The sequence below is a fragment of the Dromiciops gliroides genome, chromosome 2 (assembly GCF_019393635.1).
Source record: "Dromiciops gliroides isolate mDroGli1 chromosome 2, mDroGli1.pri, whole genome shotgun sequence".
Lineage (NCBI taxonomy): Eukaryota > Metazoa > Chordata > Mammalia > Microbiotheria > Microbiotheriidae > Dromiciops > Dromiciops gliroides.
The window spans coordinates 700,580,599-700,596,610 of record NC_057862.1 but is presented as its reverse complement, the minus strand read 5'-3'; the positions used below and the strand labels follow the sequence as shown (position 1 = coordinate 700,596,610).

The following is a 16,012-nucleotide window of genomic DNA, read 5'->3' as shown; positions in this document are numbered from 1 at the left end:
AAAGAATGGTTCAATTTTTGTTTTATTATATGTTTCATGTGTAACAACTAAGATTCTGAATTCCCTTAGACATGTTTTTGAGAACTTTCATTGTTTGATTTGATTATTGACAAAGCTATTTTAAAGTTGTGTTAAGCTCAATTTTGTAGGAAATTTTCCTGGCTGATTACAAGCATCCATACATCAACCCCTGAAAAGACTTCCATTCCACGACTACACCTAGAGGACATCTGAGAAAAGACTTTCAGAGACTTTAAATGAACAGTTTTGATTTGTTCTTTTTGTTGGTTTTTTTCTCTTTCTGTTATAATATACACCATCTGTAACATGTATTCTCTGCAGAGGCCCTCCCTTTGCAAGACTAATGTCAAAGCGTCGGTTCATGAGGACAAAAAAAATCGCCCCTCTGGACAAAACTTTCCTCTCTTCCTTTTCTATATTGTTGTTCACATATTATTAGTTAGCAATAGTTATCATATTGTTTTTACTGTTCCGTCAAGGAAACATTTTGTTTCTTGAGGAACAACAGGGGGGACTGTAACGATTGGAATAACGCCACCTGCTGGATACTTACTGTAGAGGAGTTCTGCCCATGAAGGGAAGGTCTTTGAGGGCAAGACCAGGAGTCAGGAAGTGACGCGGGCTAGTGGGAGGAGGAAGGAAGAGACTGGCGCTCAGTCTTGCTCTTTTTCCTGAGGACGCTGGCGGAGAAGGGAGCTAGAAATGTGCTCTCCCTTTAATAGATAGAGATCTAGGCCTTTCTCTCTCTTTACCAAATTCTTATTCTCCTTAATAAATGCTTAAAAGTCTAACTCTTGCTAAAGCTTATAATTTATTGGCGACCACTCATTAGATATTTTAGACAGTTTAGCTGGAATTTTAGCCCTTAACAGCATCCAAGTTCTTAGAGGAGAAGTTAAATGAGTTACAAGAGGAATTAGACAGTAATACTATACTAGTGGGGGATCTGAATCTCCCCCTCTCAGAATTAGATAAATCTAACCGAAAAATAAATAAGAAAGAAGTGAAAGAGGTGAATAGATTACTAGAAAAGTTAGACATGATAGATGTCTGGAGAAAATTGAATGGGGATAGAAAGGAATATACCTTTTTCTCAGCAGTACATGGCACATTTTCAAAAATTGACCATGTATTAGGGCACAAAAACATCATAGTCAAATGTAGAAAGGGAGAAATAGTAAATGCATCCTTCTCAGATCATGATGCGATAAAAATTACATGTAAGAAAGAGCCAGGGAAAAGTAGAATGAAAATCAATTGGAAACTAAATAATATCATTCTAAAGAATGAATGGGCCAAACAAGAAATCATAGAAACAATCAATAACTATATCCAAGAGAATGACAATAATGGGACAACATACCAAAATCTATGGGATGCAGCCAAAGCAGTGCTTAGGGGAAAACTTCTAGCTCTAAATGCTTACATGAATAAAAAAGAGAAAGAGGAGATTAATGAATTGGGCATGCAACTTAAAAAGTTAGAAAAAGAACAAATTATAAATCCCCAATTAGATACTAAACTAGAGATCCTGAAAATTAAAGGAGAAATTAATAAGATTGAAAGCAAAAAACCCAACAACTATAGAATTAATAAAACTAAGAGCTGGTTTTATGAAAAAACCAATAAAATAGATAAAATATTGGTTAATTTGATTAAAAAAAAAGAAAGAAGAAAGCCAAATGACCAGTATCAAAAATGAAAATGGTGATGTTACCACCAATGAAGTGGAAATTACATCAATAATTAGGAATTATTTTGCCCAGCTGTATGCCAATAAATTTGACAATCTAAATGAAATGGAAAAATATTTACAAAAATACAAACTGCCCAGGTTAACTGAAGAAGATATAAAATCCTTAAATAAACCCATATTAGAAAAAGAAATTGAACAAGCCATTAATGAACTCCCTAAGAAAAAATCCCCAGGGCCAGATGGGTTTTTAGGGTGAATTTTACCAAACATTTAAAGAACAATTAATTCCAATATTATACAAATTATTTGGAAAAATAGGTGAAGAAGGAGTTCTACCAAATTCGTTTTATGACACAAATATGGTGGTGATACCAAAACCAGGCAAAGCAAAAACAGAGAAAGAAAATTATAGACCAATTTCCCTAATGAATATTGATGCTAAAATCTTAAATAAGATATTAGCAAGGAGATTATAGCAAGTGATCACCAGGATAATACTCTATGACCAGGTGGGATTTATACCAGGAATGCAGGGCTGGTTCAACATTAGGAAAACTATTAACATAATTAACCACATCAATAAGAAAACCAACCAAAATCATATGATTATCTCAATAGATACAGAGAAAGCTTTTGACAAAATACAGCACCCATTCCTAATAAAAACACTAGAGAGTTTAGGAATAGGTGGAGCTTTCCTTAAAATAATAAACAGTATCTATCTAAAGACATCAGCAAGTATTATATGCAATGGAGATAAATTAGAGGCCTTCCCAATAAGATCAGGGGTGAAACAGGGATGTCCATAATCACCCCTATTATTTAATATTGTCCTAGAAATGTTAGCTTTAGCAATCAGAGAAGAAAAAGGAATTAAAGGAATTAGAATAGGCAAGGAGGAAACAAAACTATCACTCTTTGCAGATGATATGATGGTATACTTAAAGAATCCTAGAGAATGAACTCAAAAATTACTTGAAACAATTAACAACTTTAGCAAAGTAGCAGGATATAAAATAAATCCACATAAATCATCAGCATTTCTATACATCACCAACAAAGTCCAGCAGCAAGAGATAGAAAGAGAAATTCCATTTAAAGTAACAGTAGATAATATAAAATACTTGGGAGTCTACTTGCCAAGACAAACCCAGGAACTCTATGAACACAACTACCAAACATTCTTCACACAAATCAAATCAGATCTAAATAATTGGAAAGATATCAATTGCTCATGGATAGGCAGAGCTAATATAGTAAAAATGACAATACTACCCAAATTAATTTACTTATTCAGTGCCATACCAATCAGACTACCTAAAAATTATTTTATAGAGCTAGAAAAAAATAACAAAATTCATCTGGAAAAACAAAAAATAAAGAATATCCAGGGAAATAATGAAAAAAAATTCACAGGAAGGTGGGTTAGCGGTACCGAACCTAGAGCTTTACTATGAAGCAGCAGTCATCAAAACTATCTGGTACTGGCTAAGAAATAGAGTGAGGATCAGTGGAATAGGCTAGGCACAGGAAATGCAGTAGAGTAAATGACACTAGTAATGTAGTGTTTGATAAACCCAAAGACTCTAGCTTCTGGGATAGGAACTCAGTATTTGACAAAAACTGCAAGATAGTATGGCAGAAATTAGGCATAGACCAACATCTGACACCTTATACTAAAATAAGGTCAAAATGGATACATGATTTAGACATAAGAGGTGATACCATAGGTAAATTAGGAGAGAAAGGAATAGTCTACCTATCAGATCTTTGGAAAGGAAAACAGTTTATGACCAAACAAGAGATAGAGTATATTATAAAATGTAAAATGGATGATTTTGATTACATTAAATTAAAAAATTTTTGTACAAACAGAAACAATGCATCCAAAATTAGAAGGGAGGCAGAAAGCTGGGAAACTATTTTTATGGCCAGTACTTATGATAAAGGCCTCATTTATAAAATATATAGGGAACTAAATCAAATTTATAAGAATCCAAGTCATTACCCAATTGAGAAGTGGTCAAAGGATATGAACAGGCAGTTTTCTAATGAAGAAACCAAAGTTATCTATTCCCATATGAAAAAATGTTCTAAATCTCTAATGATTAGAGAGATGCAAGTTAAAACAACTCTGAGGTACCACCTGACACCTATCAGATTGGCTAAAATTACAAAAAAGGAAAATAATGAATGTTGGAAAAGTTGCAGAAAAACTGGAACACTAATTCTTTGTTGGTGGAGTTGTAAACTGATCCAACCATTCTGGAGAGCAATTTGGAATTATGCCCAAAGGGCAATAAAGCTGTGCATACCCTTTGACCCAGCAATACCACTTTTGGGTCTTTTGCCCAAAGAAATCATGGAAAGGGGAAAGGGACCCACATGTACAAAATTATTTATAGCTGCTCTTTATGTGGTGGCAAGGAATTGGAAGTTGAGGGGATGCCCATCCATTGGGGAACGGCTGGACAAGTTGCGGTATAGGAATACAATGGAATACTATTGTGCTGTAAGAAACGATGAGCAGGAGGAGTTCAGAGAAACCTGGAGGGTCTTGCGTGGGTTGATGATGAGTGAGATGAGCAGAACCAGAAGAACATTGTACACAGTATCATCAACATTGAGTGTTGATCTACTGTGATGGACTATATTCTTCTCACCAATGCAATGGTACAGAAGAGTTCCAGGGAACTCATGATAGAAGAGGATCTCCAAATCCAGGAAAAAAAAAGAACTGTGAAGTAGATGCTGAATGAACCATACTATTTCTTTTGTTTTTGGTGCTGATGTTTATCTATTTTGAGGTTTGTCGTCATTGCTCTGATTTTTCTCTTATAACATGACTAATGTATAAATATGTTTAATGTTTATATATATGTATATATATGTATATATATGTGTATATATACACACATAACCTATATCAGATTACCTGCTGTCTAGGGGAGGTAGGAGGGAGGGGAGGAAGGGAGAAAAATCTGAAATTGGAAAGCTTGTATAAACAAAAGTTGAGAACTATCTTTACATGTAAGGGGAAAAATACTTTATTAATTTAAAAAAAAGTATAGGAATAGGGGCAACTAGGTGGGACAGTGGATAGAGTACTGGTCCTGGAGTCAGAAGGACCTGGGTTCAGATCCGGTCTTAGACACTTGATACCTACTAGCTGTGTGACCCTCGGCAAGTCACTTAACCCCAACTGCCTCACCAAAAACCAAAACAAAATAACCCCGCCTCAAAAAAAAAAGTACTATCTAAAATTAAGATCCAGAATTATATGTAATAGAGAAACCTCACAGGTTTTTCCAGTAAGTTCAGGGGTAAAGCAAGGATGTCCATTATTACCTCTTTTATTTGATATAGTTACAGAAATGCTAGATGTCACAGTAGGAAAATAAAAAAAGAAATTGAGGCAATAAGTAAAGAGGAAAAAAGATTACTTATTGCTGAAGATATTTTGGTCTATTTAAAGAACATTGAAGATTCAACTAAAATAACTGAAACAATAACTCAAGCAAAAGAAATAGAACGTAAAATGAAGCTGCACATCATCAGCCTGCCTATATATCACAAACAAAACCCAGCAGGGAATTTTCATTGAAATTAATTATAGAATATATAAAATACTTGGGAATCTACCTACAAAGTCAGACTCAGGAATCATATGACTGACTACAACTGCAAAATGCATTTTGCAGAAATAAAGACAAGAAATTGAAGAGATATTAATTGCTCATGGTTGAGTGCTACAGATATAATCAAAATGACAATATTGCCTAAATTAATTTGCTTTTTCTGTGCCATACTAGTCAACATAATAATGAAATTCATCTGGAAGAACAAATGGTTAAGAATATCAAGGGAAATGATGTGAATGTGTGGGAAGGAAGTTGAACACCAGATCTCAAACTATGCTACAAAGTAGTCATTATAAAAACTATTTGCTACAGGTTAAAATGTAGGAAAGTTGATTAGTGATCCCAAGGAACAAAAAATCCAAAAGCAAACAAACTGATCAGTCTAGTAGGCTGTGAATCCAAAGAGTCAATCTATTAGGACTGTTGTTCAGTCATTTTTTCAGTTGTGTCTGACTCTTTGTCGCCCCTTTTTGGGTTTTTCTTTGCAAAGATACTGGAGTGATTTTCCATGTCCTTTTCCAGTTCATTTTACAGATAAGGAAACTCAGGCAAACACAGTTGAGAGACTCGCCCAAGGTCACACAGTTAGTCTGAGGCTGGTTTTGAACTCGGGTCTTTCTGAATCCAGGCATGGTGCTCTGCCCACTGCATCACCTCGTGTAAATCAGGTTGGCCAAGATGACAAAAATGGAAAATGACAATTGCTGGAGGTCCCAAGGAAGGAGAAGTGCGATAACTTGCTGACTCCTTCACTTTGCCTGCTCCACTCTCCACTCTCTGGATTCTTCCCCCCGACGCTGTGATCTCCTACTCTGACCGGTGAGCTCCTCTCGGGACGCCCAGGACAGCTAGGCTCCCTCCTTCCCTCCTGACTCTCCGGACTTGCTTCTCCACCATGCATACTCTCCCTCTACCTTTTAGCATCTTTTAGGTACTCTCTTCCACCATTAGAATATAAGCTTCTTGAAGGCAGATGACTGGGTGAGACAGTGGGTAAAATATAGGACCTGGAGTCAGAAGACCTGAGTTCAAATCCAGTTTCAGACACTTGCCCATTATGTGATCCTGGGAAAAGATGCTTAACCTCTAGCTGTCTCAGTTTCCTCATCTGTAAAGCACATTCCCTCTCATGTCTTAGTGAGGATCAGATGAAGCTTTATTTGTAAAGTGCTTTGCAAAATTTTAAAGCATGATATAAATGCCAGTTGTTATTATTCCTAGCACTTATCACAGTGCCTTATTATTAAAATTGTTATTATTCCCAACACTTGGCCTAGCACCACCACCTAACCCTTCTTCTTCCTCTTCTCCTCTTCCTCCTCCTCCTTCCTCTTCTTCCTCTCCTCCTCCTCCTCCTCCCTCTTCTTCTTCTCCTCCTCTTCCTCCTCCTCCTCCTTCCTCTTCCTCTCCTCCTCCTCCTCCTCCCTCTTCTTCTTCTCCTCCTCTTCCTCCTCCTCCTCCTTCCTCTTCTTCCTCTCCTCCTCTTCCTCCTCCTCCTTCTTCCTCTTCTTCTCCTCTTCTTCCTCCTCCTCCTTCCTCTTCTTCCTCTCCTCCTCCTCCTTCTTCCTCTTCTCCTCCTTCTTTTTTTCTCCTCCTCCTTCCTCTTCTACTTCTTCTTATATTATTATTGTTGTTGTTATTGTTATTATTATTGTTCCCAGCACTTAGCCCTGTGTCTGGCACATATTAATGCTTAACAAGTGTTTGTTGACTTGATGGAGCTGTGATTTGGTCCAGTCATTCTGGAAAGCATTTTGAACTATGACCCCAAAGACAATAAGCTGCCTATCTACCTTTTGGCCTGATGATACCACTACCAGGTTTAGACCCCCAAAGAGATCAGAGATGAGAAGAATCCACATGTACAATAATTCATAGCAGTACTGTTTGTGTAGCAAAGAACTGGGCAAAAGGGAATTGCTGTGACGTCATTTTGGGGAAGGGCTGAGGAAATTAGAGTATGTGAAAGTAATGCAATATTACTGTGTCATAAGAAATGAGGATTTCAGAGAAATATGTACCAAGCAATGCAGAGTGAAGGGAGCAGAAGGAGGGACGACGACATTGGAAAGCCAAACAGCCAGGAACAGCTTAAACATGCTGTTCATGGTATGGGCGAGTCTTCGCCCCCATCACCATCTCAGGCAGCTCTGGGGGCACAGTGAGTCACAGACTTCTGGAATGTGGTCACTGTGTGGATTTTCTGGACAACAGGGAGGTTTTTTTGAGGGGGTGGGGGCGGAGAGATAGGCCAGTGATGATGATGCAAAGACAAAAATAAAGAACAAGCACATCAATGAAGCACTTAACGACTGTCACTGATGTTTCTATGTGGGACTCAGTGTTTTGCAAAGCACTGTGCAGATGGTAGTTCATTTGATCCTCACAACTTTGGGTGGTGGGTTTTATTGCTATCTTTTTTTTACAGTTGAGGAAACTGAGGCAGACAGTGGCTAAATGACTTGCTCAGGGTTACACAGTCTGAGGCAAGATCCAAACTTGTATCTTCCTGACTGCAAGTCCCATGATAATAATAATGATGATGGTGATGTTAATAAAACTAATAATAGCTAGCATTTATGTAGCACCTACTATATCCAAGACTTTGTGCTATGTGCTTCACAACGATTACCCTGGGAAGTAGGTGCTGCTCACTTTACAGATGGGGATACTGAGGCAAAGAGGGTTAAGTGACTTTCTCAGGGTCATACAGGTAGCAAGTGTCTAAGATGATATTTGAACTCAGGTCTTCTTGACTCCAGGCCTAGAGATCTATCTACTGCCTAAAAATTAAGACATTAATTTAAAACTCCTCAGGGAAAACAGAAGGAGGTTAGAGGCAAACACAGAGGAGTGGGGCAGCTCTGGATCTACCCTAGCTGGATTAATTCTACATCATGGAAACTCCCAGTTCCAACCACACTCCTTTTTTCTGTTCTTCTTCGCATATAAAAATGCTCCCATTTGTTGGTATTTGTCAAATTGAGAACCACAAGGAATAAACAGGTTACTAAAAACAACCCCACGTCTTGAAGCCTGTCTTCCTGTTCCACGCACTGAGCTCTTGAAGGGCCCTGGAAAGGCACGAGGCTATGCATGTGACCCCAGCAGTGCCCTGAGCACAAATGACCTGGTCAGGAGCAAGAGAGAAGGCTGACAGCTGTCTGGTGGAGATGCTGGACACAGCCCTGGGGGAGGAGGCAGATGAGTCACAGCACCAGGGCCAAGGCGGAGCTGAGGATCAGAGCAGAGGAGACCACACATCCATCATGGGAATACCGACTTCCCCACCTCCCTCCCTTTGGCCGTGGGCTCTGCTCGGAAGCCTTGCCTTCCTAGCTCGGCCGCTGGCTGAGGCAGAAGCATCTTTCCTGCAAATGTGACAATCAGGCCAAGGAGGTTACTGATAAGACGGTTGTCACTATCAACAGGCGGGGCTAAGCACACATCCCTGGGGTGTCCCACTGGAGAACTCCCTCCCAAGTTGCTGCTGATCCCTTAATGAATGAACCCCATTCTCTGATCATTCAAACAGATCTGAAGCCTCCTCTACGAAGTTGTTTATCCCTCATCTCTTTAACACCTCATTGACCCAACTACAAGTAAAGCACAATCCTAGGCCCCACAAAGGGATACACAGCAAATGTAGCCCTTTTTTGGGTGCTAGACGAGGGATGGGAGAGTGGCAGCACCTTCTGCAGTGACATAACATTGGACAACCACAGCTACTTGCATACCGAGAGACGTCTTCCACGATGCCCATCTCAGGGCTTTGGGGATGTAGGGTCCTTGGGAGGAACCAAGGTATATTGGGAAGTGAGGGACCCTCTTCTACCCCTCAGAGGGGGAGCAGCAAGGGGCAAGAAGGAAGCCCTTTTGGAGGGTTGCAGAGTGTGCACCTGAAGGTAAGCCTATGGTAATTGAGAGAGTGGGGAGCCACAGATGCCTGTGGAGGGGGAGCTGCATCCAGCCAAGTCACCTGGCCATGGCTGTCCGATCTGTTACTATGGACAGCTTACTGGAGGTGCCCTCTGCCTTCCACTGAGGGGAGAGGGAGGATGGCAGATGGCAGAGACTGGCCCTATACCCCCTGCCCTGGGTGTCACTCTGACACAGGCTTATCCAAACTTCACCAACACCCAGAGGGATTTCAAAGGCACCAGGAACAAGGGGATTGTTTTGTATGGTGGCGTTATCCCCAAATGCCTCTTCACCCTTTTTTCACCCAAACGTAAATCATCCAGGTCATGAAGTTTGTGGCTGAAGGCTGAGCTCTGGTTGATTGTTTATTTGTGCCCCCATGAGGGGAGAGTCTAGGGAGACAGAGAGGAGCCAGTTCCACCAGGGCATCCTTACTTTGGAATCATGAACGTCGTTAAATAAAATCAAGCTCTCCTTGGCCCCCAGCCTGCCTTAGAACCAGGAGGTTTATTCTAGCCTTAGCCAGAAACCAATTCTTAGGATTCGGTTAAAACCTCCCGGAGAAGAACGGCTGTCCTGGAGAAGTTGTTTCCTCTGGTGGCACGTGTTGGATAAGACAGCCCCATCTGCTCTAAGGTGCAGAGATGGTCGAGAGTGTGTGCATGTGTGTATGTGTGTGTGCATACGTGCGTGAGTGTGCATGCATGTGTGCACATGGATGTGCATGCATGTGTGCAAACATATGCTGTTGCATGCACAGGTATGTGTGTGCCTGGATATGCATGTATGTGCCTGTCACCCTCTAGTCTGGCTTAGGGAAGGATCTATGATGGGGATGACGAAGGACGAATGACGTTCGAGTGAGAGCACGGCTCGTCCCCTGGCCCCTGGGAGGCGGATGATCTCTGTTCAAGGCCGGTGGCCAGGAAGAGCCTCTTGCAGACAGAGAGCTTCATACCCGCTGACTCATCGAGCAAACAGAGCTCCTTAAACAGGAATGACTTACCGCTGGGTTTGTGTCTACAAACTCGAGATCAGCGTCCAGGAAACTGCTTCTTAGTCCAGCAGCCAGCGCTCACCTCAGGCGAGAACCTCTGAGAAGCCAGTCTGGGAGAGAGAAGGCAGATGAGGGATCAGACACCATCGACTTCCCCCATTTGAATCGGGGGTGGTTGGGGAACCAGCCATGACAGGAAGGCCCTCAGCTCCTGGTCCCACAGTCAGAAGAAGAGCCAAGATGGGGGCCCAGACTCTACCCACTGGCATGCTCAGCCTCGCCTTCCCCTGAGGGGAAGAATGAGGGGAGCTGTCCTTGCCTCCCAAGCCTGTTAGTGGGAGAGATGCTCCTCCCTTCTCAGCCCCCTGTCTGTATACCCCCCTCAAATGAGAGGACTCCAGCAGGGATGGACAAGAGATGAGATGTTCAGGAGGTGAATAAATGGGGAGGGGAAGGAGAAGAGGTGGAGAGAGGGGTGAGGACAAAACGTGTTTAGGCAGACACTGCATACAGGTCTAGAGGTACCATATTGCCTGGATCCATCGTTATTCAAGCCGATCATTACCTCTCCAGAACAGGCCTAAGAAGTCCTTGAGGAGGCATAGAAGCGGACCCCAAGAGATGAGTGACTTAAAAACATGGAGCCAATCCCCAGCGTCGAGAGGTGATCCGTTCTGGGAAGGCAGCTCTCTACCGATTTTCCCTCTCCGATGTAACGGATGGAAAAACAGTGCCCATGAGCGGAAATGGCAACCCCTGCTGCCCACGCGTGTAGCCGCCCTCATCTGGGGATCAATCGACTTTTAAACAGAATCCATCATTGCCCATTGATTTTCCTCCCCCAACCCCCCCCCCCCCTTCTGGAGCTCTGGGCAGCCCAGGAAGGCCCTAATGCTAAGGCGTGCTATGTGACAGGAGGGAGCTCCCTCCAACGAAGCAACGGGGCATCTCCTGACAGAGACACAGACCATGGCAGGAACAGTGATACTTGTTCTACCAGGACAGAGTCCCCTGGATGATTAAGAAATGACTCCCCGCCCCCAGACAAAATCCAGCCCATTTCCCAGCAGCATCCCCTCCATCAGCCAGGCAGCAGCTGAAGCATCTTCCTCCCCCAACACCTCCCCCTCCCCAGGCCAGGGGGAGGGAGGGAACTGGATGGCTCCTATTCACCAGGCTCTTCTGGGGGAAAAACAGACCCTGTGTACACTAATCAGGCACCTACTGTATGCACAGTTGGGCTGAGGGTGCTGGTGGTACTAGGAGAGAATGATTGTCTAGATATGACTTCATTCTTGGCCTCAGGGAAATGCCAGTCTCCTAAGGGCATGTCATACCCAGAGCCCAATCTGATCAGTACAGTAGGGAGAGACATTTTGGACAGGGCCCTTATTGATGGTGGGAGTGAAAAAAGGCAAAGATGAGCTGGGCCTGCCCCATTATTCCCACTTTACAGGTGGGGAAACTGAGGCTCAGAACACTTAAATGACTTGCTCAGGGTTATACAGCTAATAAGTATTAGGGGCATGATCCAGGTCAAGCACTGTACCCACCAGGCAACACTGCATGTCAAAGGCTCTGAGTTATCAGCTGAACCCCACTTTTGGCCCGCTGAGCTCCTCATCCATGTGACTTGGCCAATACCTTCTTCACCTAATGAACACAATCCCAGCCCTGACCAGAGCATTCCCAAACTAAGAACTGTGATAAAGGCTACAAACCAGATAGATATTTCTTGAAGTAATGCCATCTCCTCCACCCTCAACACTGTCAGGCTCTGGGGGACATCTCTGGTACCAAGTGGCCAGAAATGGAATTTGAAATAAAAAAGCAGGCATTCTAAAGAAAGTTGTCTCAAAAAAAATATATTGGTGGGGCAGCTAGGTGGTGTAGCAGATAGAGCACCAGCCCTGGATTCAGGAGAACCTGAGTTCAAATGTGGCCTCAGACACTTAACACTTACTAGCTGTGGGACCCTGGGCAAGTCACTTAACCCCAATTGCCTCTAGAATATATATATATATATATATATATATATACACATACATACATACACACATATATATAATTTTTTCTTTCTTTTCTTTCTTTTTTTCTTTTTCTTTCTTTCTTTTTTTTTTTGCAGGGCAATGGGGGTTAAGTGACTTGCCCAGGGTCACACAGTAAGTGTTAAGTGTCTGCGGCTGGATTTGAACTCAGGTCCTCCTGAATCCAGGGCCGGTACTTTATCCACTGTACCACCTAGCTGCCCCCATATATATAATTAAAAGAGATAATCAGTGAAACTAAATTATGCTAAAAGGTACCATAGACAGAGAAGTAAAATAAAAAATTTTACAGCAAGTTTCCCTGATAAAGGCCTCATTTCTCAAATATATATTGAATATTGAACTGAGTGAAATTTATAAAAGTAAAAGTCATTTCTCAAATGATAAATGGTCAAAAGATATGAACTGGCAGTTTTCGAAAGAAGAAATCAAAATTATCTATAGTCATATAAAAGGCACTAAATCACTATTGATTAGAGAAATGCAAATTAAAACAACTCTTGAGGTACCACCTCACACTTACCAGAAATGACAAATCATGGAGGGGATGAGGAAATAGGTACACTAATAACTTATTGATGGAGTTGTGAACTGATCCTACCATTCTGAAGAACAATTTGGAACCATGCCCAAAGGGCTATGGGGCTATGCCTACCCTTTGATCCAGTAATACCACTACAAGGTCTATGCCCCAAAACTATCAAAGAAAAAGGAAAAGGAAAAGGACCCACATGTACAGAATTATTTACAGCAGCTCTCTTTGTGGTGGCAAAGAATCGGAAATAGAGGGGATGCCCATCTACTGGGGAATGGCTGAATAAGTTGTAACATATGATTTCAATGGAGGTAATACTGGGCTATAACAAATGACAAGGGGGTGGTTCCAAAAAACAGAACAAGAACTAGATGAACTGATTCAAAATGAAGTGAGAAGAACTAGGAGATCATTGTGTACAGTAACAGCAATGTTATCATGATGATCAACTGTGAAAGACTGGGATACTCTGATCAATACAGTGATGCAAGACAATTCAAAAGGACTCTTTTTTTTTTTTTTTGGTGGGGCAATCAGGGTTAAGTGATCAAAAGGACCTGTTGAAAAAATGCTCTCTACTTCCAGAGAGAACTGATGAGCTCTAAGTGTGTATAATTTTCCTCACTTTTTAATTCCTCATGTCATTAATTAATTAGTAATTAATTGTTGCAGTATGGCTAATATAGAAATATATTTTGCGTGATTTCGCATGTGTAATTGATATATTGCTTGCCTTCTCAGTGGGTGCGGGATAGGGTGGGAGGAAGAGAGAGAATTTGGAGCTCAAAATTTAAAAAGCATAGAATATTTTTTAAAAAGATTAAAAAAAACCCACATTGGTACAAAGATCTCCAAGAGGAGCATTGAAACCCTTCTGACATGAAGGAGCTGTTTTTTCAGGATTTGCAGCCAATCTACAATCCCTTGTCAGACCAGACCTGATGCTAGAGATCCCTGAAACTCTCAGCGTCCTTCTACATTCTGTCTGAAAGTGTTTCCCCTTCTCTCTCAGGTCTGGTCTTTTGTCTAGGCCTCAGGCTAGTCCCTCCCCTTCTGGGAAGTTTCCCTGACCACCCTAAGAACACAACTTCCCCCTCCTTGCAGTAGCATTGATTTCCTGTTTCTCTTATTGGCCCTCACTATGGAAGGAAGGCCCAGAGCCAGGTACCAGGAGAATGGAGGGAAATATACTACAGAGTATGGGGTCAGACCCAAGCAGCTGCTCTTGGCCAAGGAACCGGGCTCCGTCAGCCCTACCTCCACCTTCCCTGCATGGGGAGGCAGCTTAATTTTCAAAGATGAATTGGATGGACCACATGAATTCTGGCTCTGAACAGCCTCCTTGCGTATGGGGGAGGCCTCTGGCCTCCTCTGGTGGGGTGGGAGGGACTCTCAGAAGGTAGATGCTGACTTCTGAGGCCCAGCCTCTCACCAACTCTCCACCACAGACAGAATCAAAGGGAGGCAGGGGGCAGCTAGGTGGCAAAGAGGATAGAGCACCGGCCCTGGAGTCAGGAGTACCTGAGTTCAAATCCAGCCTCAGACACTTAACACTTACTAGCTGTGTGACCTTGGGCAAGTCACTTAACCCCAATTGCCTCACTTAAAAAAAAAAAAAGGGAGGCAGAAGAGATGTCGGCAACAGTCGATGCTTCCCAGAAGGAGCATGGTAAGAGGTAGCATCAGCTTTTCTAGGAGTGAGCTCCTGAGCAGAGGCACCAATGAACTGGTTGGTTGTGTGGTCTGCCCAGGATCAGAGAGCTGGCATCTCTTTGTGTCACAGCCCTGGCTGGTGTGGAACACTCTAGTCCTCAGTTATGACAGCCATGGAGAGAGTGCCTGCACCTTCGGGAGCCAAATAAACAGCACTGCTCAAATCAACCGGGCCCAGAGAACTTTGGTTGGTTTGCTTCAAAACAAACTCAGCATGGAGGTGGTGATGTTCTGGGCCGACACCCAGGACCCCCTCCTCTCGGAGGCGGTCTGTTCAGAGAAATACTGCTACGATGATCCTTGCTCTTTAAAGGAAGGGGAGAGAGCACCGGAGCAGCCATCAATAACAACCACCCCGAGTTCACAGAGACCTAGCCAACATTTTGACAAAGAAAAAAGAACTGTTCACAGAAGGTTTATCCATCGGCTGCACCAACAGCTCCTGGGAGGAGGCATCTGGAGCCCAGCAGTTTTTAAAGAGGAAAACAAAGAGGGTGCTGCTGAGCGTCCCCAGGCCAAGGTGGGAGCCGCTGTGGCCACCAGCTCCAGCTCTACCTGGACGCTTCCCTTTACCTGGAAGAGGAGAAGACCTGCTGGTTGTTCTCACTCACTGGGCACTAGCAGCCCTCGGCAGCCAGTCCTTTTTGGAAGCTGGGCTTGCAGCCGAAGCCCTGCGCTGTGGAAGCTAATGGGAACACTGGCACTTCTATTTCCATTCCACCCCGCTGACAGTCAGCAGGAAAGGCACGGCTCGGCCCTCGGGCTCCTCCTCCCAGACAAGCGTTCTGCCTGTGACTCACAGCCGCCTGTCCTGTCTCCCCTCCCTGCCTCCTGGCCGAGGCCAGGTCGACCCTTGTCTCAGGGCCTGAGGATTTTCTGCCGGGATATGGGATTCAGCCTGCTTGATGACAGCTTATTATTAAGCTGCATCAGACACAGTCACCTCCATAGGCCACTTCTCCCTTTGACGCGCCATTCCTGACAGCTCTGCACACCACAGGGAACCGCTGCTCTGCTCCCTCACCTTCTCCCGTGGGGGCCATGTCTCTGCTGACAAGCCTGAGGCCCCAGGGTTCTCAGCGAGGCCAGCTCCATCCTGTGTCTCTCCTTGGAACCGGGACAAGAAGTCAAAATGACAGGAGGTCATGAGAAGCCAAGCAGGGGCTTCTTTAGGAAAAAATTCCATCCTGGGCCCACCCAGGGCTCACTGCCCTGACAGAGCACAGTGGAGGCAGGACGGAGTAGGGGTGGGGGCTCATCCATTTCAGTTCCACTCAGCCAAAGCTGATGCATCCTGGGACTCTGGTGAAATGGGGAACAGACATGACATCAAAAGGAGATGGTGATAGGAATTTATCAAAAGGGAAGGACACTAGGGCGGCTAGGTGGTGCAGTGGATAGAGCACCGGCCCTGGAGTCAGGAAGACCTGAGTTCATATC

General features: G+C 43.4%; 1 protein-coding gene across 2 annotated transcripts in view; it reads right to left on the bottom strand.

Annotated features, from left to right (window-relative positions):
* Positions 1-16,012, bottom strand: part of KLHL29 (kelch like family member 29) — a 183,122-nt gene that overhangs the window by 120,016 nt on the left and 47,094 nt on the right. The window contains exon 1 of one of the 2 annotated variants that reach the window (XM_043987625.1): positions 10,286-10,386. The exons of the other annotated variant lie outside the window; for it this stretch is intronic. The gene's annotated coding sequence lies outside the window, so the exon portion shown is untranslated. Of the gene's footprint in view, positions 1-10,285; positions 10,387-16,012 lie in introns of those variants that run through there. 2 annotated transcript variants of the gene reach the window in all.